Source organism: Xenopus laevis, chromosome 5S (assembly GCF_017654675.1).
Source record: "Xenopus laevis strain J_2021 chromosome 5S, Xenopus_laevis_v10.1, whole genome shotgun sequence".
NCBI lineage: Eukaryota > Metazoa > Chordata > Amphibia > Anura > Pipidae > Xenopus > Xenopus laevis.
Window position 1 is genome coordinate 101,665,926 of NC_054380.1, and position 27,606 is coordinate 101,693,531.

The 27,606-nt window shown below is 38.9% G+C and overlaps 2 long non-coding RNA genes and 1 pseudogene across 2 annotated transcripts; 1 reads left to right on the forward strand and 2 right to left on the reverse strand.

The window, feature by feature from the left end:
- The window catches only part of LOC121394122, a 112,641-nt pseudogene that overhangs the window by 12,674 nt on the left and 72,361 nt on the right, over positions 1 to 27,606 (reverse strand).
- Positions 12,448 to 19,351, reverse strand: LOC121394298. Its single transcript, XR_005961626.1, has 3 exons — positions 19,291 to 19,351; positions 16,800 to 16,860; positions 12,448 to 12,503 (listed from the first exon to the last, which is right to left on the reverse strand). It is a non-coding gene; the product is annotated as an uncharacterized LOC121394298 (long non-coding RNA).
- LOC121394304 lies at positions 19,533 to 23,800 on the forward strand. The gene is made up of 2 exons (XR_005961634.1): positions 19,533 to 19,591; positions 23,727 to 23,800. It is a non-coding gene; the product is annotated as an uncharacterized LOC121394304 (long non-coding RNA).

Consider the following 27,606-nt stretch of genomic DNA (forward strand, 5'->3'; position numbering starts at 1 on the left):
CTGTGCTGCTGTCACTTACTGAGCTTAGGGACCGACTCATAATAGACAGTACACATAGGGGGTATGTAATAAAAGGCACTACGTTTGCCCTGGAGCAATAACCCATAGCAGCCAGTCAACAGGTAGCATTTACTGTTCACCTGTTTAAAAGCAAACATCTTATTGGTTGCTATAGGTTACTGCTCCTGGACAAACTTATTCTTATTTCTTCTATTACATATGGGGAATAGAATATAAATGTCACAATATAAGGCTAAATAGTAATTAATACAGACAATTACAACATGACAGCACAGAAACCAGTGCAATTAGCATCAAAATTTAAAAATTCTCCCTGTAGCATCAGCTTATATTACAACATCATGTTTTGCTTGATAATTTGCAACTACCCCTAAGATCAGCTTCTCAACAAATGCTCAGAGCCCACTGAGCATGTGAGTGTCGCAGACACTTTCCAAGATGGTGACCCCCTGTGACAGGTTTTAAATCTTGGATCATTGCTGCTATTGACAAGCTGAAACTTTAGGCTGGTGCAATAAGGTCATTATATAAAATATGGATTTTTAAGCAATATTCATTTTTAGGGATTAGTTCTCCTTTTAGAGGTGCTACATATGTCATCCAGGAGAGGGCAGCACAGCACAACAGAAGTAGCAGCTAAGAAGCAGTCTTTGGTAGTAGAGTGTGGCTAACACAACAAAAAATAATTTTAGATCTAGATTTTCTACCTAAACAAACAAATCTAAGACTACCCGATGCTTTAGCACCATTGATGATTGCCGAATATTTATACAAAGCAGCCCAAACTGGCAATGTACACTTGTGTAAATTATCACAGAATGTATGAGCTGCTTAAAATTATGCTTATTTGACCAAAGTCCCAATGTACAGGCAGGGCCCTCCATCCTTTTGTCTTCTTGACAATAAGTACTTAATATGTATTGTAACTATACTTTATATTTACATGTACTGTATGTTTAGACTTATTTGTACTTATTGTTGCAATGGCCCCTACAAATTTGTTGTTCTGTTGTACAGTGCTTTGCCCTCAAGGAGTGCTATACAAATAAAAGTATACATATACATACACTAGTAAGTGACCTTACAACTAGTGTATCATTTGATGTACACACCCATAGAAAGCAGGGAGGAAAAAAGCAAAACATACTTTGTTTGATCTCATGCCGGCTCCAGCTGCTTGTTTTCTGTCTCGGATTATGTCAGTGTCCATCACAATAAACTCCTCCATCTGTTTGGGGTGGAACAAGCTGTTAAAAGGATGTCTCCAGTAAGTGTTCCCATCAACTTCAGCAACTGAGTGAGAAAGTGGGGAAAAAAATTGCAAAACGTGAGAAAGTGGTGCTATTGTCTATACACATAGACATTTTATAATGTCTTATGATATACCGGTATATTCTATCCCTGCTATTACATGTGCTGCCTTGAAATCTTCCTGTGAACAACAAACATAACCTGATTCCATTAATGATTTAATGTTCCATTAAAAGCAGGACAATTAATTCCCCTTTGATGAAAGCAAATACACTCTCTATAATAAATGAATCCCCATGCTCTGTGCCTTCTCTACTCACAGGCATAATAAAGAAGGGGCAATTATACCATGGGGATGAACTGGATGGGAGGGTAACAACGCTTCCCATGACAAGCCCGGACTCTCACATATTTCCTGTCAGTTTTATTTACAGAGTTAAGTAGTGCAAGACCGCATCTCTAAATCATTTGTTCAGATTTCCTTACTATATTAAATCATTGCCTACGGAGCTTTGCCACAATGTCTAGACAGTGCAGACCACAAAGAAACAAAGAGAACAGCAAGCACACTAGCCGACTGTGTGACAAATTGCACAATGCTTCGAAATTACGGTCACTACTTTTATAGGCCCAGCAACATCAACAAATGGCCATTTACTGTATACATTCATACATAATATACAGTCATGGGGGTACACAGTAACAAGGAAAAAGAAAAACCTGTTCCACTAATAGACAAAAAAAACAAAGAAATTCATTTATATGACAGTTCATTGATCTAATTGGGTTAGATCGAGTGAATGTATAGTGTCAGATGAACTAGCATGTTTATCAAGGTTTAATCCTTAACGGACTAGGAAAGCTCCATAACTAAAAGGCCGGATCAATTTAGTAGTGTTTGGCTATGGTATTTTATTTTCAGTTATAACAGCTGAAATTTTACTTAAAAAAAAAAAAAATCAGAAACAGGAATTTATAAGATGACAGAAAATTAAACATAGCTTGATAAAGACAATATTTTGGCTCCAGCTAGGCCATGCTCTAGTCCAGGGGTCCCCAACCTTTTTTACCTGTGAGCCACATTCAATTGTAAAAAAAAGTTGGTGAGCAGCATAAGTATGCAAAGTTTTCTTGGGGTACCAAATATGGGCTGCCATTGGTTATCTGTTAGGCCCTATGTGGACTGGCAGCCTACAAAAGACTGTGTTTTTATACAACCAAATCTTGCCTTCAAGCCTGGAATTCAAAAATTAGCACCTGCTTTGAGGCCACTGGGAGCAACATCCAATGGGGTGGTGAGCAATATGTTGCTCACGAGCTACTGCTTGGGGAACACTGCTCTAGTCAAACCCACCTTACACTATACTTATGTCTTTGTAAGGGGTGCACTTTTATTTATCATCAACTTTAGGTAGCACTGCCAAATATTAAAGGGGAAGGAAACCTAGTCGGCGCAAACCCCCCACCCCCCCTCCCGTTTGTTGCCCACCCTCCCTCCTCCCCCTGGCCTACCCCTCCCGCTGGGCAAATGCCCCTAACTTGTTACTTACCCTTCTGCGCAGGTCCAGTCCAGGGAGTTCACAGACGACATCTTCTTCCACACGATCTTCTTCCTGCTTTGAACGGCACATGCGCAGTAGGATCATTTCGCCGGTACGATCTACTGCGCATGCGCGTGACTTTTTGCACATGCGCAGTAGATCCGTACCGGCGAAATGATCCTACTGCGCATGCGCCAAAACGCCGTTCACAGCAGGAAGAAGATCGCGTGGAAGAAGATGTCTGTGAACTCCCTGGACTGGACCTGCGCAGAAGGGCAAGTAACAAGTTAGGGGCATTTGCCCAGCGGGACGGGTAGGCCAGGGGGGAGGAGGGAGGGTGGGCAACAAACGGGAGGGGGTGTGGGGGTTTTGCGCCGACTAGGTTTCCTTCCCCTTTAAGGGTTATATTCATTTACAGTGGTGATGTTGCCCATAGCAACCCATCAAATCTTTGCTTTTGTTTTCAAACTTGTAGGTGACTGTTCAAACTGAATTCCTGATTGGCTGCTATAGGCAGCATCAATGGTGATGTTTGTCTCCAGTGTTAATAAACATACCCCATGCCCTGATTGTAGCTAAGCACACTGGTGGCTACAGGACAAGAGGGGAAGCAAGTGAAGTCGAGCTTGTGCTTGTATTAATTACTCCATACTTACTCTGCAGAGTGTTAGGGTCAATCAGATGAATTGTACTGGTTACACGGGCACAGATACAGACCTGGTTCATGTTTCCAAGACTCTGTGCCAGCTTCGGAGAGAGGCATACAAGGTTGTCCTGCGCACCAAATAGCATGTATTAAACCAATGCTGTGGTATATATTCGCTTATCATAAAAAAATAAACAAAAAAAACAGGGGCAATAGCAAAGGAAATAAAAGTTAAAACTGTAAACTGCCTTTATGACAAAGTTATTTGTCCAATAGTTAGATCATTCATGATAAGAGGGCAAATATTTAATTGTAAGCTCCATAAAAATAATTTTTTAGGCTGCAGAACATGAAAAACGTTTAGCAGTGCTAATAAATTTATGATCATCTCAATTACATGCCTATATCTCTTTTATTGTTGAATTCAAAGTGTTTTGAGATATTTGAGCCTAAATACACAGTCAATTATGAGATCTTTTTTTTTGGTGTTAAAGGATCTTGGAGATTCTTAGCAAATCATAATTTCAATATTTAAGCAAGCCTCTTCATACAACTATACATTTCGACCACCCACTCAATTATTGTTGCTAAAAACTCTTAAAAAAAAAAAATATCTTGCCCTAAACTCACCTTGCATACTGGAACAATTTCCACAGAAAATGTGCTTTTGTAATTGTAGGCATTCGTATGGATATCGTGAGAGATTAGGCGCTGGGAAGCTTTGAACCTTGTCAGTTTACGGGGGGGGGGGGGGGGGGGAAGATATAAGCACTTTTACACAGAATCCACAGAAGGCACGTCGAGTACAACTGCAAGGCAGACATATTTAATGAATTTAACCCATTTTAAGGATTTTTAAAACATGGTTAAAGTCCTCAATCATTTTGTTGTTAGTTAATAATTAAAGTTAATTAATAGTTTTGAGGCAAATATGTGTTGATTTCAGTGTCTGCACACGGGCCAGGGAACTGCTGTTCTCATTGTTTAGCAGGTGCTCACTGTTATCAGTAACCTCTACTGCACATGCATAGAAATAATGGTTGCACTGTTCAGTGTTACATCCTAAAGAACTACAGGTATGGGACAGGTTATCCAGAATGCTCGGGACTTGGGGTTTTCCATATAACGGATCTTTTCATAATTTGAATCTTCATACCTTAAGTCTACTAGAAAATCATATAAACATGAAATAAACCCAATCGGCTGTTTTTTCTTCCAATAAGGATTAATTATATATTAGTTGAGATCAAGTGCAAAGTACTGTTTTATTATTATAGAGAAAAAATAAATCAATTTTGAAAAACTGGATTATTTGATTATAATGGAGTCTATGGGAGATGGCCTTTCCGTAATTCAGAGCTTTCTGGATAACAGATCCCATACCTGTACGGAGTTGCGTTCTATTACAAAAGGCAGAAACTATACATGCTCTCTAAAATTCTTTACCATGCAAGTGACTTGCTAATCTTCCTAAATATTATAGCATTTTGACAATATGCTTTTCTGCAAGCATGTGAGTGATTTCAAGCTTTCAGATACAGTATATTAAATCTAGATACATTTCAAAAGAAAGTTTACATTTTAGGGTGTTGGAAGGGAAGGTTAGCCTTTTAATTATTATCAAATTTGATGGTTGAACATCAGTGGTCATGGGATATCGCCATACAGCAAAACACATTGGGGGTTATTTATAAACACTGGGCAAATTTGCCCCTGGGCAGTATCCCATAGCAACCAATCAGTGATTAGCTTTTTTCAGCCAGCTGTAGGTTTAACACTGAAAGCAATCATCTGAGTGTTGTGGGAAATGGAGTCTTGGTGGAAAAAAAGATGGCGTCTCTAACATTTTTTAAGGGGATTATTTATCAGTCAGATTTTCTCTGGTCAGACTTTTAAAGAGGAAAACCACAATTTTTTTGCATTAAAGAAAAACTAGAATTTTTTGTCATTTATTAAACTCCAATGGTGTTAAAAGTCAGAATAAAATAAGTACTCCAACGAAGACCTGCCGAGTTCATGTAGAAATCAAATCCTAAAAAGTCTCAGATTGCAGATGACAAATCTGAAAAATAGCAGGTTTTGGCGACAAATCAGAATTGATAAATGGGGAGGGGAATTTGGTCAAAAAGTGAGAACTTTTTGATAAAAAATCCTGTGAGTGTCATAAACAGAAGTATAGACAGGGACAAGCAGTGGCATAACTTGCAAGGCCCAAACCCCAGTTAAAAAAAAAAACAAAAAAAAAAACCCCACCCTTCACAAGTCACACGTGACCCATGTTAAGAATAAAATGGATCACCCACATAAAATAATTGCATACATTACAGAAAATACCTCTATGTATTAAGCTCTTTACAATGGGTTGTTTTGGTTCTAAATCTTTATCAAAACTCATTTGGGAAAGAAGAGAACTTCAAATTCTAGCCAGGGTCGGACTGGGCGGCCCAGGGCATACCGGGGCTGCTGTCTTTGGGCCCCCACCCAGCACCGTGCGTGTGCGCATTCGCACTATGTTTTCGCTGCGACCGGCCTGAAGAAGGGAGGTCACGGCAGGAAGAAACAGAACAGGGTGCAGATCTGTGCTGGCGGAGCCCACAAGAGCCAGGGGCCCTGTCTCTAGCAATATATTCTGCGTTGTCGTCAAAACTGTTCTAAACGAAGGGCTCCATAGACAGTAAATGTCAACTAGTAGATCAAGATGTTGGCTTTTTCAAAGCCAACATAATTATAAAACTGCTCCTTGACAATCTTTGAATATTGTTTTAAAGATACAAATCCCAACTGAGAATCATTAAAAGAAATTCTCACTAGGACAGCAGGAGATTATAACTAGCACTGTCTATCACTTTGCCCCTTCTTGCATAAATATATATAGGTACCTAAAACATTATGAAACTGGAGGCCTGGGGGCTATCATATGCTGTCCTTTAAACGGGTTGTTCACCTTCAAAAAACTTTTTCCATTTCAGTTGTTTTTAGATTGTTCCCCAGAAATAACGACTTTTTCCAATTACTTTCCATTATTTACAGTGGTGTGAAAAACTATTTGCCCCCTTCCTGATTTCTTATTCTTTTGCATGTTTGTCACACAAAATGTTTCTGATCATCAAACACATTTAACTATTAGTCAAAGATAACACAAGTAAACACAAAATGCAGTTTTTAAATGAGGGTTTTTATTATTTAGGGAGAAAAGAAATCCAAACCTGTGTGAAAAAGTAATTGCCCCCTGAACCTAATAACTGGTTGGGCCACCCTTAGCAGCAATAACTGCAATCAAGCGTTTGCGATAACTTGCAACGAGTCTTTTACAGCGCTCTGGAGGAATTTTGGCCCACTCATCTTTGCAGAATTGTTGTAATTCAGCTTTATTTGAGGGTTTTCTAGCATGAACTGCCTTTTTAAGATCATGCCACAACATCTCAATAGGATTCAGGTCAGGACTTTGACTAGGCCACTACAAAGTCTTCATTTGTTTTTCTTCAGCCATTCAGAGGTGGATTTGCTGGTGTGTTTTGGGTCATTGTCCTGCTGCAGCACCCAAGATCGCTTCAGCTTGAGTTGACGACCAGATGGCCGGACATTCTCCTTCAGGATTTTTTGGTAGACAGTAGAATTCATGGTTCCATCTATCACAGCAAGTCTTCCAGGTCCTGAAGCAGCAAAACAACCCCAGACCATCACACTACCACCACCATATTTTACTGTTGGTATGATGTTCTTTTTCTGAAATGCTGTGTTACTTTTACGCCAGATGTAACGGGACGCGCACCTTCCAAAAAGTTCAACTTTTGTCTCGTCGGTCCACAAGGTATTTTCCCAAAAGTCTTGGCAATCATTGAGATGTTTTTTAGCAAAATTGAGACGAGCCTTAATGTTCTTTTTGCTTAAAAGTGGTTTGCGCCTTGGAAATCTGCCATGCAGGCAGTTTTTGCCCAGTCTCTTTCTTATGGTGGAGTCGTGAACACTGACCTTAATTGAGGCAAGTGAGGCCTGCAGTTCTTTAGATGTTGTCCTGGGGTCTTTTGTGGCCTCTCGGATGAGTTGTCTCTGCGCTCTTGGGGTAATTTTGGTCGGCCAGCCACTCCTGGGAAGGTTCACCACTGTTCCATGTTTTTGCCATTTGTGGATAATGGCTCTCACTGTGGTTCGCTGGAGTCCCAAAGCTTTAGAAATGGCTTTATAACCTTTACCAGACTGATAGATCTCAATTACTTTTGTTCTCATTTGTTCCTGAATTTATTTGGATCTTGGCATGATGTCTAGCTTTTGAGGTGCTTTTGGTCTACTTCTCTGTGTCAGGTAGCTCCTATTTAAATGATTTCTTGATTGAAACAGGTGTGGCAGTAATCAGGCCTGGGGGTGAGTACAGAAATTGAACTCAGGTGTGATAAACCACAGTTGTTATTTTTTAACAAGGGGGGCAATCACTTTTTCACACAGGCCCATGTAGATTTGGAGTTTTTTTTCTCCCTTAATAACGTAAACCTTCATTTAAAAACTGCATTTTGTGTTCAATTATGTTATCTTTGACTAATAGTTAATGGTTTTTGATGAGCAGAAACATTTAAGTGTGACAAACATGCAAAAGAATAAGAAATCAGGAAGGGGGCAAATAGCTTTTCACACCACTGTATTTGTTACCGTTTTTCCAAAATCTAAGTTTAAAGTTGAATGTCCCTGTCACTGGTGTTTGAGTCTGGCAGCTCAGTAATTCAGGTGCAGATTCTAATCTATTACAATTTTGCAACATTCAGTACATTTCTCAGCAGCATCTCTGGAGTATTAGCAACAATTGTATCAATTCTAACAGCTGCCTGTAATGAAACCCAGAGATTCTGCTCAGCAGGGACAAAGATAAGAAATGTATCAACTAAATGTATCCATTAAGAACAGTTTACAGGGTCGGCGACCCCCCCCCCCCAGGGCTGCTTCAGAACTGAAAAATTACACTTTACACTTCAATATAAGAAAAATGTCAAACATAGAAAAAAGAAAGTCATTGGAAAAAGTCGTTATTTATGGTGATCTATCTGAAAACAACTAGTTGTTTGAAGGTGAACCTCCCTTTTAAAGGACAGTTTATAGCCCCAGGCCTCCAGTTTCTTATCCCAGATTACACTATAGTATCAGTACAAGTACTGTGCCTGTATTTCCAACATACGGCGTCAACTTACCTGCAGGGCACTGTGCACTGGAGAAATTCTACCATCTTCTGACCATGCTGCTTGGAAGCAAAGTAGAAGTCCAGCCCATCTTTAAAAATACATATTTGTTCAGAGATTTGCTAGAATTTCAGAAATAAATATATTCACAATTTAGCACAGACAACATGGGACTTAACATCATGCTCTGCAATGACATCCATTCTCAAAAGTGATACAGATCTATACACATTTAAAGAGAAAAAGACATAGCTGAAGTAGTCTCCAAACCCAAGAATAATAATCCATAAACTGGCAAACTATGTGTGTGCATGTACCAGTAGGCAATTATGTGCAACGCTCCCAGCCTCAAGATTTTTATCAGACTCACACATTGGCTCATACAACTTAGTAGATAGAAATTGCAAATTTCCCCATGTGCCTTTCCCTAAGGAAGTCCTCTCCATACTGTATTTGCTGTCCTAGACTATGGAGCCATGGACAAATAGCTCATACTTTAAGGTTTCATGTATCTGTAACATTGCTTTCATATAAAAGAGGCCTTGAGCAAACACTGGACATGTAAGAAGGACTTGAGCTTACAGGAGAAACAAACCCCTTATTAAAAAAACTCCTACCCCCCTATTCCACATAGACCCCCCTTCCCTTCACCCCCCAGCCTAGCTGCTATCCAAGCAAATACTCCTAACTTTTTACTTACCCCTGCGATTCAGGGATCGGAGTTCAAGGCCGCCATCTTCCGGTTCTTTGTATGTTCTGGCGCTTCAGCAATTTCTATCAATTTCAGCGCATGCACAGTTGTCGAGAATGGGGAAATTACTCCAACTGCGCATGCGCCGCCATGCTGTTCTCATTCTCGGATTACTGAAGACCTGAAAGATGGCTGCTGTGAACTCCAAACCCTGAATCTGCATGAGGGGTAAGTAAAAACTTAGGGGCATTTGCCTGGGGTAGCAGCAAGGCTGTAGTTCTTAAGCGGGTGGTTCACCTTTGAGTTAACTTTTAGTATATTATACAATGGCTAATTTTAAGCAACTTTTCAACTGGCCTTCATTATTTATTTATTTATTTTTAGAGTTTTTTTTAATTATTTGCCTTTTTCAAAAAAAACAAAGACAAATGCTCCTTAAGGCTAAAAAGTTATTGTTATGGCTACTTTTTATTATTCAATCTTCTATTCAGGCCATCTCCTATTCATCTTCCAGTCACTCATTCAAATCATTCAATGTTTGCTAGGGTAATTTGCTGAAACTGCAGAGCTGCTTAATAAAAAACGAAACACCTTTAAAACCACAAACAATAAAAAAACAACTGCAAATTATTATAACTCTGTACATCATGCTAAAAGTTAATTTAAAGGTGAACAATCCCTTTAACATTGATTAATGGCTGCTGGAAAGTAACTATGAGACACTAGCTTAAACCCTCTCTTTGCAAAGGGAAAAAAGATAAGCTTACTATAGAGAAAGCACTGCCAAAACCCAATAGAAGTCTGATACTTCTAGATAAGGAAGAAGCTCATACCAAACACATAGTTAATACAAACTAAACTCCTTAAAGCAAGAAGATGCCATCATTTTTCACAACATTATTACCACTTTAATCAATTTTACCCAAGGCTTTCAGGAACAAAAATTCAATTATATTCTTGATAGTGATTCACGGCTTTTAGATCTGACCCTGACAAAACATTAAACAAAGGCTTGTGCTGCTACTACTCCAGGTAATGTTTTGGCTGCTTGGTAACCAGGAGAGAATTACATTTCTAGACAGAGGTTCCAGGCCAAAAATAAAAAATACTGAATAAAACAATAAAACTTTAAACTGCTGCTTTGTGAATGGGATGGAAGAGATGATGCCGTTACCATGAATCTCTTTGTCACGCAGTGTGTTCTGATGAAGTCTGTCTTTCAGAATAATCTGTTCCAAATAGTAGAAGGTCTTTTTGTGAAGAACCTGGAGTGTACAACTGTATAGTTAAAATCCATGACAGTTATCTTTTATTATGCAGAACTTTGGATTGACCTTTATGTCAATAATATTAAAGCAGTAAATGAATGTAGTGATATCACCACAGAACCAAAAAGAAGCCCCTTGTAGCCCAATGTTCTCCATACTACCCTACCTGCGTTCACTTGTCTGTTGCCTGTACCATCATTATGGTTGGTGGAAGCCCCATGGAGCATTTTGGAGTTTGATATACGAGTCAAGGAAAGGGTTCATCTCAATTTGTTAGAGACCTTCCCAGTGTAGTGCCTGGCCCCACTTACTAAGTAACCCTTTTGTTGTCCTTTAAAATCATGACTATGGATGTGACTTGAGCAGTTACCCAATCTTCCCCTACATTTGTCATCAATGATATAGTGAATAAAGTATCGCTTATTGTAAAATATAAGGATATTATAAGTCACAGAGCAGTTCCATGACCGTTAGTGAGTCATGTGACAAAAATGACATCACTACTCGCCGTTTATAACTAATGACATCACTAGTCACCATTTATAAGATATAATTTACAGGAAATGCATGGCTTTTGTGTATTATAAAGGGATTTAGCCACTGTAGATAGTCAGGTATATGCAAGGAACTATCAGGTAGCTCAGTGGTTAGCACTTCTGCCTTACTCAGTTTGTATGTTCTCCTTGCGTCTCTGTGTGTTTCAACCAGGAACTCCGGTTTCCTTTCATACTCAAAATGCATAGAGGCAGGTTGATTGGCTTCAAATGAAATTGAGTAATTAAATGTTATCAGAATCTTAGATTGTAAGCTATATTGGGGCATGGACTGATGTGAATTACAGCCCATAAGAAGGGTGGAAATACAAGCTACCTCTGCTGCATTTATTCTTACCTTTTGACGGATCTGGAACACAGCTTTCCAGAAATCTTTAGCTTCTACTCTATGGCACATCATCACACATCTAGGATTGAACAACATAGTCTACCACAAAAACCTGCTGAAGAATTGCTTCCATTCATCACCTAAGTAAGAAGAGAAAATGAAAAATAGACGTGATTTCTAGCTTGAAGCTTCTTTTTTGCAAATGATGGTAGCAAAAGTTGCTCAGTTCATCATGTAACTAGAACAGAAATGAAGCAGGCGGATACACCTGAATCAGAGTATTCAATACATATCATTTTATATTTTAAAACAAACCTAGTTTTAATCCCTCTGGCAAAACTTAGCAGTTTCTGGCTGCTTAAAAACTTTTGTGCTCAAAGTGCCCAAAGCACCATTATGAGCCATGTTTATAAATGAAAACAAATAGTATATATTACCTTCTTTAGAATGTATTTATTTCTTCTTTAAAGGGGTGGTTCACCTAAAGCTAACTTTTAGTATGTTATAGAATGGCCAATCTAAGACAATGTTTAGTTATTAGTCTTCATTATTTATTTTAAAAGCTTTTTTTATTTAATATTTGCCTTTTTAAATAGGGGTCACTGACCCGATTAAAATCAAATGTTCTGTAAAGCTACAAACGTATTGTTACTGCTACTTTTGATTCCTCATATTTCTTTTCAGGTCCCTCTCCTATTTATATCCCACTCTCTTATTCAGGGCAATGCATGGTTGCTAGGTTAATATGGTCCCTGAAACCAGATTGCTGAAACAGCAAACTGGAGAGCTGTTGAATAAAAAGCTAAATAACTGAAAAACCACAAAAAAAACAAATACAATTTGTCTCAGAATATCACGCTCTACATCATAATAAAAGTTAACTGAAAAGTGAACAACCTAAATTATAGATATACATGTCCTAAATATAGTAAAGGGGAAGCAATACAACACATATTACCTCCTTTTGTATGGTTAGCTTTACTTTAGCCTCTTTGAATGAGGCTCAGTCCAGACAAAGCCTGCATCGATAAGTCGTACCTAAAGAAAACAAACATTACAGAAGATATAAGAATATTCTCTAATCACAAGTTATATACAGTGTTAATAATGTCATCAGTTATAATCGAAGCGCAATGTTGTCGTTTGTCAACATGACTTACTGAAACTTATTATAAAAAAGAATGTACCCCATGTTGTAAAATATAAAAGAACACAAAGCCAAAGGTGACTTATATGGTATTGGATCTCCTCTGTAACTTAGATATCCAATGCTTTAATATTTATGTAATTTGGAATACCATTTCTCCTATACAAGCTGGTGTGTGATTATCCATATGCAAACAACTGTTTATTTATGAAATTACTTAAATTATTTTTAAGGAGTCAATGCAGATTTGTGGTGCATATGTATATGTAATTGAACATGGAAAAACTGTTGGGGAAAGAATGGTGGAACCATAGCATAGAATAAAAGTATTCAGTACATTTTTTTTGTTTCTTTTGTACTTTCAATGACATTCTGAAACATTTAAGACTGTAAGCACATGCTTCTACTACCACTGCCTCACCTTATGTGAGTTAAGCCCAACAAATATTGTCAAGAGTACATGTGCTATCTATGAAACAAGTTACTAATAAAAGAACACAAAATCTTGCATAAAGCTGTCACTAAAGCTCAAGACAGCAGGGTGGTTCAACACCGCCACATAGTGGGGAGATTTAACGTAGCATTCTCAATTTCCAAAATATAGTAACTTATGTTTTATAAAATACTTTGAAGATAAATAGAAACCCACGACAGCATATGAATGAGCTGGTTCTATGACAGCACAATGTGCAAGTCCTTTTTAATTTCTCTGTTTGCCCTGTTTAGTTTAAAAAATATATATTTTGTGATTAAAAGTATGTTCAGCCTAAGCTCTATTCATTGAACAAGGGGGGGTTTACTGCCCCTTTAAATGGAGGTTGGATTATGAGCACCTGAAATGAACGTTATGCCCATGGTACATGGAAGCTATGTTTCTGAAATAAGAAAGTCCATAAGCCTGTTAATTTTGATTTCACAAAAAAACTAACTCAGCTTCTTTCCATTGCTGTCTCAGCAGTTATATCATTTATATATTAGGGGGAACGGCCAGTGCTGACACTCTATAAACATCATAAAACTTAAAACACCTGCATTCAATTTGAATGCTCTTTTATTATTAATTGTGCTGATCCAGCAATCAGCTGTCACTGTGAGTGCCATTTCCCTTGGGAGATCAGATGAAAATCTTCCAAAACCAGTCCAACACTGTGCCAGTAAGAATCACAGCCCATCACTAGGACAGCAAGAAGCCACAGGAAAGAAAGGTTGGGTAAGAAAAAAAAAAGTTGCAGGAGGGTTTATTACCTATACAGTTGTAGGTTTATGGGATCTCTCTCTCTTTAGGCCAGATATTGATTGGGGAAGCCCGTCGGATGGCCCCACACATAGGCAAATAAGCTGCCGACTCGGTCTGTCTGCAGCTTTTAGCGGCCCGTGTATGGGGGCCTTTAGACTTTGTCAACAGCATATTAAAAGTGAATGATTCAGCCAAAATCACTAAAATGAATATATGTACATTCTGAACAAATGTAAACATCTGCAAACAAAAACAATCACATAAAGTTAAGGGTTTAGGTTCAGTATGAATCCGGAAACAAAATGCGAGTCTTTGTGCATCCCTAAATTAAATGCATTTCTTTGTTTGTCTTGAAGATTTCAGTTATTGTGTGATTTGTGGACAATAATAAATAGTAGTTCAGCATCTTACTGTTCACATTGTTTGCAGAAATGCACTGACACTTGCTTTGGGATGCCCTCGCTAATGTCAACCTGTGTCCGCAAGCAGGCCTACACACATGTTGGCTGGATCGGGGGGGGATTGGAATGCCACACTGGCAAGCAAAGTCTGTACAAAGAAAATACATTTAATCGCTGTAATTACAACAAGGGATCAGGACTGATCACACAGAGAAACATCTAAAGATACTGTAGGATACCGAGAGAAACTTATTTATCACCTCTATAATTACCTTTCAACAGGCATGCTAATTGGATTTCTAAATACCAACAGCATCATCATTTATTGTCATTGCTTTATTCTTAAAACTGCAGTTGAAAGAAATGAAATATTCTGACAGGTACTGTTTCTCATTTTTTGTTCCAATATTCTAAGGGCAACAATTCCAAATGTTGTGTTTTTAGCCAGTTTTGAAAATGAGTAATAGGCAGCAAAGAACCAAACCACTCAAGTACTCCCTGATATAAAGCATGCCATGTTTAGGCAGAGTACCAGGATATTATTGTGTGCCAATAAAGAGCAGCTAGTAAATGCAAATGGCAAGGAACCCCTCCGAAAGCACGTTTGCAAGAAGACCACTGCATGGAGAGCAAATTGGGGGGTTAAAACCAGCTCCCCTCCCCCAAAAACCCTCCTGTCAAGTTTTACTGAGCTGATGGAGGGTCCAGCGTAACATTTCAGAGCTCAGGCACATGTTGTGAATGAAGCATTAGAACTCAAACTCCACATTTGTCTTTCACATCATATTAGAGGGGTTCTTCACATTTAGGTAAACTTTTTAACATATCATAGAAAGTGATATTCTGAGACAATATGTCAATTGGTTTTATTTTTTTATTATTTGTGGTTTCTGAGTTATTTAGCTTTTTTATTCATCAAGCTCACCAGTTTGTATTTTGCAGTAATCCAGATGCTAGGGTATAAATTACCCTAGCAAAAATTAATTGATTTGAACTAAGAGACTGGAATGTGAATAGAAGAGGCCAGAATAGAAAGATGAGTAATACAAAGCAATAACAATAAATGTTTAGCCTTACAGAGCATTGTTTTTTTTAGATGGGCTCAGTGACCCCTAGTTGAAAACTTGTCAGAGCCAGACGAAGGTGATAGAAAAACTATAAAAAATAAATAATGAAACCAATAGTAAAGTGGCTTAGAATTGGACATTCCATAATATACTAAAAATGAATGTAAAGGTGAACCATCCCTTTAATTATCTGTAATGCAATATTACGAACAATAAAGAAGATTGCAAACAAAAAGTAGTTTTAGCATTCAAGTGTTATTCAGATCACTCAAGACACGTGTTCCTCAGCAATGACATATTTTGCTTAAAAAAAATTTAAGTTGCAAAAGTTCTCACAACCATTTCCTACATAAAGACCTAATTCTTTAGGAAACGTTCCCTCTCGCTAGGAACATTTCAGTGTAAAAATAAAAACTGGGTAACAGACTGTGCAAAATAAAATAAAAAATGCTTCTAATATAGTTAGTTTTCCAAAAATGTAATCTATAAAGGCTGGAGTAACTGGATGTCTAGTATAACAGAACTTCCTGTTTTCAGCTCTCGAACTCTTGGGACACATGGGACATAATTGTTCAGTGAGTTTAAACTGATTCCTCGGCATGATGCAGCTCAGATTAAAAGCAAACAGTTATGACCCATGTGCCCACCTCAAGGCACTGACTGGTTACTGCCTGGTAACCAATCAGTGGAAAACAAGAGAGCTGTAAAGCAGGAAGAAGTGTTCTGGCTATTATGTTAGACATCCAGTCACTCCAGTCTTTATAGATTACGTTTTTGGCTAACTAACTAATGTAACAACTTTTTTTGTTTTGCACAGCTTATCTATTTACCCAGTTTTTATCTTTATACTGAGCAATTCCTTTAAGAATTCCTTTAGTCATTAACACAAGCATTAAAGGATGAGGAAACTGATATTTAAAAACGACATTTCTACAACACTGTTACAAAGGTTTTAGTGCCTCCAGTCACACACCTTCCTTGGGGACACCCTTCTAAACATCTCTGCAAAAACAAAAAGTGGAATCTTTTATCATACGCCTCTTACACAGTTTTGGAGGGTGGATGGCATTGCCACCAAAGACTGAAAGCCACAGATCTATTAGTTTCTCTATTATTAACAGATACGTTACAAAGTTTTTGATAATTAGAATCCCTTTTTACATTGTGATCTAACCCAACCCCTGACTCGTTTACAATCGAATCTTTATATAAATAATATGAATTTCTTATTAAACAATAAATTAACATTTATTACATAGCCAGTGGTTTTCAACTATAATCAAATAAAAGCCCACAGCTTTGCAGGGAAAATTTGAAATGTCCCAACTTCAGTTAAGTTACAGTCCCAGCTGTTCAGACTGTTAATAATAAATATACCCTCTTTATGATCAATTATTCATACACTTATGTATAAGGGCATTGTTCAGCGTCGTCTTTTGCAGGGACTGTTATAAATAAACAGACAAACAGAAAAGCACTCACATGTTGCCCTGGCTGCTTGTTGCAGGCTCTTTCATGTACTCCATTACTAATAAAGAGTTTTCTGCAAAAAAATAAAGTTTTAAACTGTTATTATAAACTACATTAACGCGCGCGCGCACACACACACATATAAACATTTTCCAATAAAGTTCTAAACAAGCATGTAGTGCCAGACAACATAAGGTTTGGCATAAAAAAAAAAAAGGAATGGATAATCTTATATTTTTTTTTGGACTGGTTCATAACTATACTTTTGCAAGACTGCTGCTTTGGGGGGTTAAAACCAAAGACAGAGGCCTGTCAAACAAGAATCCTTCGGCTGCTTTGGGGGTTAAAACCAAAGACAGAAGGCCTGTCAAACAAGAATCCTTCGGCATATGGAGCCCTCCAAACCAATCCTGTCCGTTTACGTGCCAATTTTTTGTATGTGTATTGACCCAATTCATTAGAACCCCTGCATCTCTTGTGTCTCAGGCATTATAATTAACTTGGCATCCCTCATTTTTCTCCAATACTCCATACTAAATGACTGCATAATGCTCAGTAAAATGCAGGCACTGCACATATAAACTCTATGGGCAGATTTATCAAGGGTCGAATTTCGAAGTTTAAAAATACTTCGAAATTCGACCATCGAATTGGAATACTTTCCACTTTGAATATCGAAGTCGAAGTTTTTTTCATCTAATTTGGGTATCCTGCGGTCGAACTAAAATAGTTCGATCGAACGTTTAAATCGCTTCATTCGAACGATTAAATCCTTTGAATCGAGACGATTGGAAGGATTTCAGCGATCGATCAAATGATTTTACTTCGACTTCCAAAAACTTAGAAAAGTGCTCTAGAAGGTCCCCATAGGCTAACATAGCACTTCGGCAGGTTTTAATTTGGCGAAGTATTGAAATCGAAGGTTTTTTTTTAAAGAGACAGTACTGTCGATTATCGAATGGTCGAATATTCAAACCAGTGTCGGACTGGCCCACAGGGATACCAGGAAAAGTCCGGTCGGCCAAAGTGTTAGTGGGCCTCATGCTGCTAGACATTTGGCCTATTTCATGGCCATTCCCTATTTCTATGAGAACAAAGTGGCTAAATAGATGGGATATCGATTATAGTATGTAAAGAAAAGGAGAATAGATGAGTGAGGAAAGGAAGACTTAATCGTACTAAGAGTGGGCCCCTGGTCTAATATTAATTTGTGGGCACCTAGTCAAAGGTTTTTTAAGGTGGGCCCCTGGTGTCCCAGTCCGACACATGATTCAAACTATTTTACTTTGAATCGAATTCAAAGTCTAAAGGTGCCCATACACTGAGAGATCCGCTCGTTTGTCGATGTCGTCAAACGAGCGGATTCTCCCTGATATGCCCACCCTAGGGCCCAACGATCGGATCCTAACGAATAGCAATGGGCGGTCGGATCGCGGGACCGCATCAACGAATAGATGCGGCCGGATCCGACTGGATTTTTTGTCCCATCCGAAAGTTGGCCGTATCTCAATCGGGGAAGCCTTGTCGGGGGCCCCATACACGGGCCAATAAGCTGCCGACACGGTCTGTCGGCAGCTTTTATCGGCCCGTGTATGGCCACCTTAAGTCGAAGTCGTAGTATCCTATTCCATGGTCTAAGTATCCAAAAAATGACTTTTGAATTTTTTTTTTTTGAATTCCCTCGAATTCACTTCGACCCTTGATAAATCTGCCCCTAAACGTATAAAAGGAGGATTTGTTAAAATAGCATATCAGAGGCCATCTAGGGTTGCCACCTTTACTAAAAATATTAACGGCCAGTGGGGGGCGGGCACCAAAAGGGCGGTCTGTGATGCGAAAGGGGCGGGGCTACATGGTGTGTCACAAAAGGGGCGGAGCAATATCGCAGAGACGTCCACGGCGCTGGAAAAAGGTAAGTTCTTTGCAAATGGGGGGCAGGCCAGGGGCTTTTTTTAAAGGGTATTACAAATACCGGAATTGCATTGCCGGTAAATTTGTAATACAACTCTAATGGCAACTCTAGAGGCATCAGAAGACTAGGAAATAAAATAGGGGGCAGTGAACAGTTTGGCAAAAAGTATGAGGGTTAGTAATGTGCAATGGTTAAGCAGCAGATAAAAATAATATTAGGTAAGAGAGGATACTGTCATTTGGACTGGATGCTGAGAGCAAGTTAGTGTGAATGTTGAAGCAGAGTTGGAATACAATGACAGGCTTCAGACTCAATCTCTAGTACAAACATGAGCTTCAATAAAGATTTGCGAGCTCTTAAATGTGATCAGCCGGACGGGTTATAAATGAGAAGTTGGGGCTGGTTATTATTGAATACAAGCGTACCAGTAACATGAAGTTGCATAAAGTACGAGAGACACAGAGAGACACTTTATATTCTGCTGACGGAAGGAGGAAGCAGGCAAATACCCATCATGTTATCTGGGAAGCGACGTAGTGACTATCTCTGTCCTTCGTTTATTCCATGCGAATTAACTACGTGAATACAAACCTTAGCTGTGCCAAAGCCGATCTTAGAAACAAAAGGACAGATTCCCAGTTCTAAGACGGTAAGCGCCTAGTTCCCGTATATAAGGACGCCGCGTGTGACGTCACGAACGTCTCCGTCACGTGACCCTTCGGCGCGTATTCGCGGTCAACGCGGGGATTGGCTGGAGCCGTACGCTACTACAGTGCTCCACTTAGTAGTTGTTTACGCTGACTAGCTTTAGGATTTTTTCTTTGGGGCAGGGTTTTTATTCAGTCTTCCCTTGCGGCTGTGAACCTGTCACATACTTGCTGGTCTCTGTAAGGTGTGTGTCCTTGATATTAGGGGGTCTATTGGAGGCTGTTTGCACATAATGCTGTTGTGTGGTAACTCGGAGGGCCCAAGAATAAGCAGAAGCCACCCCCCACGTCACGTCCAGTTCCAATTAGTCTGATTTATAGCGGCCATTGGCCCTGCTGCATCAGGTAACACGTGCTCCCTAATGACAGAAGAGTTTTATTAGACATGTCGGACGGAATAAACTGGCTATTGCGCTTTATAGCAACCTATACCCTAATACATACCTACATGTGAATAACAGCCAAACTGTACCAATGGTCAAGAAGTGAAGAAATATAAATATCCCAATGTAAAGTGTAATGGCACTTAAAGGGGTTGTTCACCTTTAAATTCACTAACCTCCGAAAATTCGCCAGCGACGGCTTCACTCACACTGCCCACACTTCGCCAGGCGTAGATTTGCCAGGACAATGCTAGTTGACTAAAATCCGAAGTTGTGTCCACGATGCTGGGAAGTTGCGCTAGCGTAATTGCGCCAAGTGAAGTTGCGCTAGCGTTGCCTAATTTGCATACGTCAGGAAGTTAAAGTTGAATGGACGTATATTGTTGCAGCAAATACATTACACTACACAAGCCCGGGAAAACTTAATAAAATAGAGTTTTTTATTATTGCCCTACACATGAGCCCAGTGTATAGTTTAGGTGCCATATGTTAGGAAATGTAGGGGGAAGCCGGTTACCCCTAAAAAAATTCATGCTCTTTTTCAGCCTATCACCCTGAAAAAGTAAAAGTCAAAAGTTTTTTGGGACTTAAATTTAATGAAAAAATGTTCAACTATTTTTGATAGAACTCCTATCTACTCTATTGCACTTCGCCTGGTGTGAGGTGGCGAAGGCAAGTCTGGCGCAAGAGAGAACGTTCAGTAAAATCCACATATTAGTGATTTGCTAGTTACGTCCATTCACCAGAGCGCAAATTCGCCAGGCATTAGGGAGGCAAGTACCGCTAGAGTCTATCTTCCTTCCCTAACGAAGTTACGAAGTTAGTAAATCGGCAAAGTACCAAAATGACGTCACGTTAGCGAATTTTTGCTCCGCAATTAGTCACTTTGCCCTTTAGTAATTTGCCCCATAGTATAATGTACGGGTGGATATTCTGAGTACATATTTGCAATTGTTTTCATTTTTTGTGGTTTTTGAATGGGGGGGTCAGTGACCCCCATTTGAAAGCTGGAAAAGCATCAGGAGAAGAAGGCAAATAATTCAAAGATTATAAATAATGAAGACCATGTCAAAAGTTGCTTAGAATTAGTCATTCTATTATATACTACAAGTCCATTTAAAGGTGAACCACCCCTTTAAATAAACAGTATATGTGCCATGGTATAGAAGAATATAACTGGAATATGACTGAATTTAAACATCCAAATAAAAGTTTCTTGTGCAGGATATATACATATTAACTGGCTAGATTCTAATAAGATTAAAGGGGACATTTTACATAACCTTCATATTCAGATATATGATTAATCTTTCCTCAAACAATTGTAGTGATGCAGGCAAAAGTTTTGAATGCATTTTACCTGCTAAAAGTGTCATTCTATCAGAGCTGCAATGAGAGGTGGGAGTGTCTGTTCATTCTCTCACAGGAAATGGTCACAGCACTGACTGACAGGCTGAGCTCTGCTGTAGCTTGGAAAACTCCTCCCATCTTCCCTGCCTGTGCGTCTGTTCCCAGTCTGCACATAACTGTCCTATGTCCATCTTTCTGCCCATATCCCCTGGCCACCTGGGAGCTGTAGTTTAGGAACTTAAGGCTGCACATTTGGACACCTGGGATGTGGGGGTAAACCCCTTTCTACCACTTTCTAGAAACATGATAAATGAATTTTTTTCCAATTTTACTAAATCCAAGGCCGCTTTAATGCTAGTTATAGGCAGCTTGGAAGTCTTCCAGCCACCCTCCCCTTACGTGCACAGATTTATGCTGAAGCCATTTGTAAAGCAAGCGTTTCTCCCTCTATCTGATCATCACTGCTGCCCCCTGTAGTGCAAGGAAAATTCATTTGGGAGGGGGAGGAGCGGGGTGGGTGACGAGTGGAGTTAAATCTAAACAGTTTCAGCGTTAAGCAGGCTAAATGTGTCACTGCTGGGATACAGCTGCTTTAAATCAGTGGATCTCTTCTCCTAGCTCCTCACTTGCCTGCCTGTCAGTGCTCCATTCTGCTCCCCTCGCAACCTAATTGTTCGATGCCCTGTGCTTGTGTGACCTGCACCCGACCCTAACCCGCCCTGCTGCAGCCCGCGCCCCCATCCGCGCTTCCGGGGTCCTTTTATAGACCCGCCCCACAGATGACATCACAATGATGTCACAAAAGGGGCAGGGCGAGCAGACGCGAGACTATAAAACCGGAAGTTGGATGCCGGCATTTGAGGAGCAGTGCGAGGTCGACCCAAACCCGCCCGCACATCACTATTGTGTAGTGTGGAAAACACATTGTCGAGGGGGAAGAGAGAGAGGGGGAGATGAGTCGCTGGTCTCCGACCAGCTCCTGAGCTCCATTGTTCAGTCTGTAGGTGCACTGAGTCTGTGTGCAAGGGGTGCCTGCCCGAAGCTGGGCAAGCAGCCTGAGAAGGACCCAGGCTTGATTGACATATTAAAGTTGAATGAGGGTCAGTGCTAAAAATAGCTAGGAGAGAAGAGAATATGGCATAGAGAGATCTTATAGTGTAGTATTTCGTTTGTGAGTTTTGTAGTTCAACACCTCTACCTCAAAGACACAATGAATCTTAAATGTGTGCTTATTTTAATTTTACACACCACGTGTTCAGCAATAGGTGGGTACTCGCAAATGTTTAAAAAATATAATCAGCATATAACTCATATCTCGAGGTGTAGCTTCCAAATAGAATTCCTTGCTGAAAAAGATGTGGAGCAGTAATAGTGTAAAAACGTTTTTATTTCTGATAAAAATACTTAAAATTGTACACTGACAAATTTGTAGTTAATACAGGCATATCGACGTCATCAAAATTTCCTCGCCATAGTATATCAAGGACCCCAGTGTTCCACAGTTTAACCCTGTGTATGGATTCTCTGGCGCTTTCAGATGACAAGGCCTTCACCTGACGCGTTTCGTCGATATACGACTTCCTCAGAGGCTCAAATTCTAAAGTAATGCGGTTCTCTCCTTTTACGGATCCTGGTTGCCTAGGTCACGCGTCCCTGCACTTCCTTTCCATAGTCGCGGTGCGGTTACCCATGGCAACGAAACCCTAATGTCCACTCCCCCTTACCACATTGCAAATTATTAATACTTTCCACTAGCACAAACATATTTTGAATGTCCCCCAGCATTGGATCCCACAGCATCAAGTGGTTTAAAAAATGATGGAAAGAGTATGAACCAAAAATATTTTATATACACTTCCGTCTCTTGCTTCAGTGTTTCTTTCATGGTATTATCCATTAAGAGAATTAAATTTACAATTAGGAATTCAGGAGATTTTTAAATTTCTTTTACCCTGGTTTTTCACTAATTATGATTATTTATATTAACTTTTTTAGCTTATAGGGTTACTTGATTAATTAGCCTTTAAAAATTACCTAATCGATTATACTCAATCCATCAATTCTCCCACATTATTAGTTAAAATTTGCATATTTGTATTTGTTACATATATATAGGGAGGTTTTTTTTTTTTATACAATTTGTATATATCAAGAAGGTATATTGTACATAAGTTTAGATAAAGACTTCTCCTAAAAAGGACCTTAGGTTGAAGTCTATGTTGAGGCCCTTAGGTTCCAGTGTTCCCATTTTATATATCCTTCTTTCGCATCTTAGAGTATCTTCTACAATGTTTCCCCCCTCCACTTTCTGGTTAATGCCTCCACACCCCCAATATGTTAGACCCTTGGGGTTACATCTATGTACCGCCTTAAAATGTTTAGATACACTATGGCTTTCTATACCTTTCTCTATATTTCTCAGATGTTCCCTAATTCAACTTATTTTGTCGTTTGAACCCTCATCAACTTATTTTGTCGTTTGAATACTAAGCTCAAGGAGAACGAGCCTTCCTGTGGGTCGGTTTTAAAAGGGGATTTCCAGAAACTGTTTTGGACACAACCTAATTAAGTATTTTGATTGACATAGTGCCTAGATGACATCGGCAACCAGCACCTCCCACCAATGCACGCCCAGTCCTTCTCAGTGGCTGCTGCTCTACGGAAAAAAAAAGTGAAAAAAGAGATGGCCGACGGCTGCCCTGACTTGCTGTAGCTGTAACAGGACAGGAAATCAGGAGAAAGGGAGGAGCGTGATAAGAAATGCTAAGATAACAAATAAAGTGGACCCAAAAGGTATCTAAAACATGTTTTATTCAATTTATTGCAAAAAGAATTGATTAAACTATAGTTCAAAATTATGGTATATGTCCCCTTTAAATATCTATGGAGCAGTAAAGGATGCCATTTATCCTATCTTTCTCATTCATCCATGTTTTGTAAAACTATTTTCAATTTTAATCGGTTTTGTATACTATGAAGCCTGTAATGCGATAGCTATATTTGTAGAAAGTTTTTTTTTTAATACAGATAAAGTCTTACTTAAAGGGCTGGTTCACCTTTGAGTTAACTTTTAGTATGATGTAGAGAGGGATATTCTGAGACAATTTGCAATTGTTTTTTTTTGTATTATCTGTGGTTTTTGAGTTATTTCGCTTTTTATTCAGCAGCTCTCCAGTTTGCAATTTCACCAATCTGGTTGCTAGGATGCAAATTACCCTAGCAACCATGCACTAATTTGAATAATAGACTGGAATATGAATAGTATAGAGCCTGAACATAAAGATAAGTTATAAAAAGTAGCAATAACAATACATTTATAGCCTTACAGAGCATTTGTTTTGTAGATGGTAGTCAGTGACCCCAATTTGAAAGAGTCAGAAAAAGAAGGCAAATAATTCAAAAACTATAAAAAAAAAAAAATAATGAAGACCAATTGAAAAGTTGCTTAGAATTAGCCATTCTGTAACATACAAAAAGTTACCTTAAAGTGAACAACCAGCTAGAGTTAATTTGAGGTATTTTAGTATGTTGTCAAGAATGACGTATTACAGAGAATAAACAAGTTTTTATTATCAATACCCATGAGATTAAATCGAGAGGATAATGAAAATTGAGAACATGATCTTGAATATCTTTCCAAAATGTTGAATTAGAGGACATTCCCAGGGTAGATGTAAATAATGAGGTAAAGAAAAAACACATTTGGAGAGCTGTTAAGGTATTTGCCATTATTTGAATGAAAGTTAAATCCTTTGTATGTCAAAGGGATCAATCTGTAATTTTGTTCTCTCAGTACTCCAGAAAGTAGTTTATAAAAGTAGAATTTACTAAGGATTCTGCAGAGACTTCATGATGCATTTTTTGCTGTGGATTCTGTGGGATGAGAATATTTTTCCATAGATGGGATTGAATGAACCTAATTTTGATACCAAACACAGAAAGAAATCGCCGGAGCTTGGTCTAACCCACACTATGGAGTTGAGCAGCTGCTAGAAGCACCCTTGTGCCAGCGCTCAGTCTAACCCACACTCTGGAATTGACCAGCTGCAATAAACGATAAAAAGCCAATATTTGTACAGAGAGAAAAATTACCAGCACACAGTTTGCCTTTAATATTAATTGTGTGTATTACAAAAAAATGAGGTGTTAGTACCACACATTGGCCAAAATATGTAAGCTCATGTGCCACGTCAAGGCCCCTCATTGTACGCAAGTCCTACACTAGCCATTAGCATTTAAGTTTTTAGTGCATTTAAAATCAAGTGCCCCAGCAAACAGTGTGACTGAGAATTAAGACCAACAGTGCACTTACCCTTTACTCAGAAGCTCTAGTGAGAAAGCAAGGAGCTTTTAGGGCTCTTACAGACGGTTAGAGTTACTTTCCGGTTTCATTCGTTCAGCCGCAGGGGAGCGCAGGAGTAGGACGCACTGATTTCTGTTTCAATGGGGCTGTACTCACACAGACGCATGTAAGCGCCGAATGCAAGTTTGTGGACTGCAGCATGTTGCATTTTTTACCTGCAATCGGTGCTTACATGCATCTGTGTGAGTACAGCCCAATTAAAGAATTCATCACATCTACTCCTTGCGCTCCCCTGCGGGTACTGAACAATGAAACCAGAACGCAGGGGAGCGCAGGTAAAAACGCTTGTCTGTAAGAGCCTTAAGCCCCAGCCCATTAACATACACCTGTAAATCATACCTTGTTTTAATGGCTCAATGTCAGCTACAGGCAATTTTTGGCTGCAATTTGTGCACAAAACACAGAAAAAACCCACCAGCGCTCGGTCTAACCCATGCTGTGGTGTTGACCAGCTGCTAGAAGCACCTTTGTGTCAGTGCTCGGACTAACTCACAATCTGGAGTTGACCAGCTATACCTGCTATAAACGATTTGAAGCCAATAATTGTACACAATGAGAAAGAGAAAAATTGCCGACACACAGTTTGCCTTTAAAAACAATTATTACCAAAAATGAGGTGTTAGTACCACACTTTGGCCAACATATGTAAGCTCACGTGCTACGTCAAGGCCCCTCATTCCTACACTATCCCTTAGCATTCTGAGGTGCTTTAATTAAATTTTTCTCTCAACCAAATGCTATCTGATTGAAAGGGAGATGTATTTGTTGTTGTTTTTTTTAAAAAAAAAAATTAATTTGCACCAAAAAATACATACAAATTTTTTTTTTTAATAACTTTTTATTGACGTTTTTTCTCTCTTTTTTTTACATTACAGTAAAATACAATATAGTAAATACAATTGTTTCATATTGTCATTTGTAAACATACAGACAGGTAGTATATTTTGCATAAAAAAGAAAATACAATATCATGACTGTTATATTTTCACATTTTTAAACTCCAAATTTAATAAATGAACTTTAAACTAAGTTTGTTGCGACACCATTCTTTTTTTTCGTCTGGCATTCTTAAAAATACTGTGCACTCAGACGAGGGTCGTCTCAAAGCTAAGGAATCAACTTTCGCAGTTAATACCGGAGATATTAAGGGGTTGAAAAGGAATATATGGTAGCGGCAGCAAAATTTAGTTTCATGCCAAATCAGAATCACTAATAAATCTGATTATGGTAAGAAAGATGAGAGCAAAGGTGTAAAAGTAGATTTTCCTTATTCCAGGCCTCCTCTATTATCTATACATTTGATGTTCTGTTTAGTTTATTTAAGTACGATTATTAAGCTGGAGAAGGAACACATCAGCCACCCATGAAAGTAGCCGGGGTGCCCAGGTTTGGCCAATTTGTTAAAAATTTCTTTGTGGGTCCGATAAAAGTGAAAGTAAATTTTCTTATTTATAATAATCTCTGTTTATGGCGAGCCTTTAATTTTTGGAATGGTATAAGAAATTGGGATTGCCACGCCACGACTTAGCAATCACCTGCTTTGGCTGCCCGTGAATATAAATGTAATTCATAAATACAGGCAACCAGGGTCTTTCTAATTGGTGATTGTGGGTAATAGGTTGAATAATACATAGAATTCGTGCACCAGTATTTTTGTTCACTATACAGGCATTGCCACTAATATATTGAGACATCGTTCCACTCTCCTCCACAATTCCGAAACCAATCCTTAGATTGAGATGGAACAATCTGCCCTTGTAAACGCATAGTAAAAAATACTCAACGAGTAGTATTCTTGTAGGAAGTTTTATTTGATGTAAATTTAATAGAGCATTGATTTGTTTCCTTCCATATACTCTCTCCATCGCTTTTGGAACTCAAGAGTTGGTGTAATTCCTCTTCCCAGGTTTTAAATACGATGGAGGAATTGGTGTGATGCTTATGTAGTGCAAATCAATCTAAGCGGACGTGGGATAAGAGCTAGAGAGATTAAGCCTGTTGGAGTAAGCAGTATATACGCTGAACATAAAACGAGTTTCAAATGCAAGAGCCAGGAGATAGAAGACCAACGGGTTTTTATGTATGCTTGAGTGCAGAAGGAGTA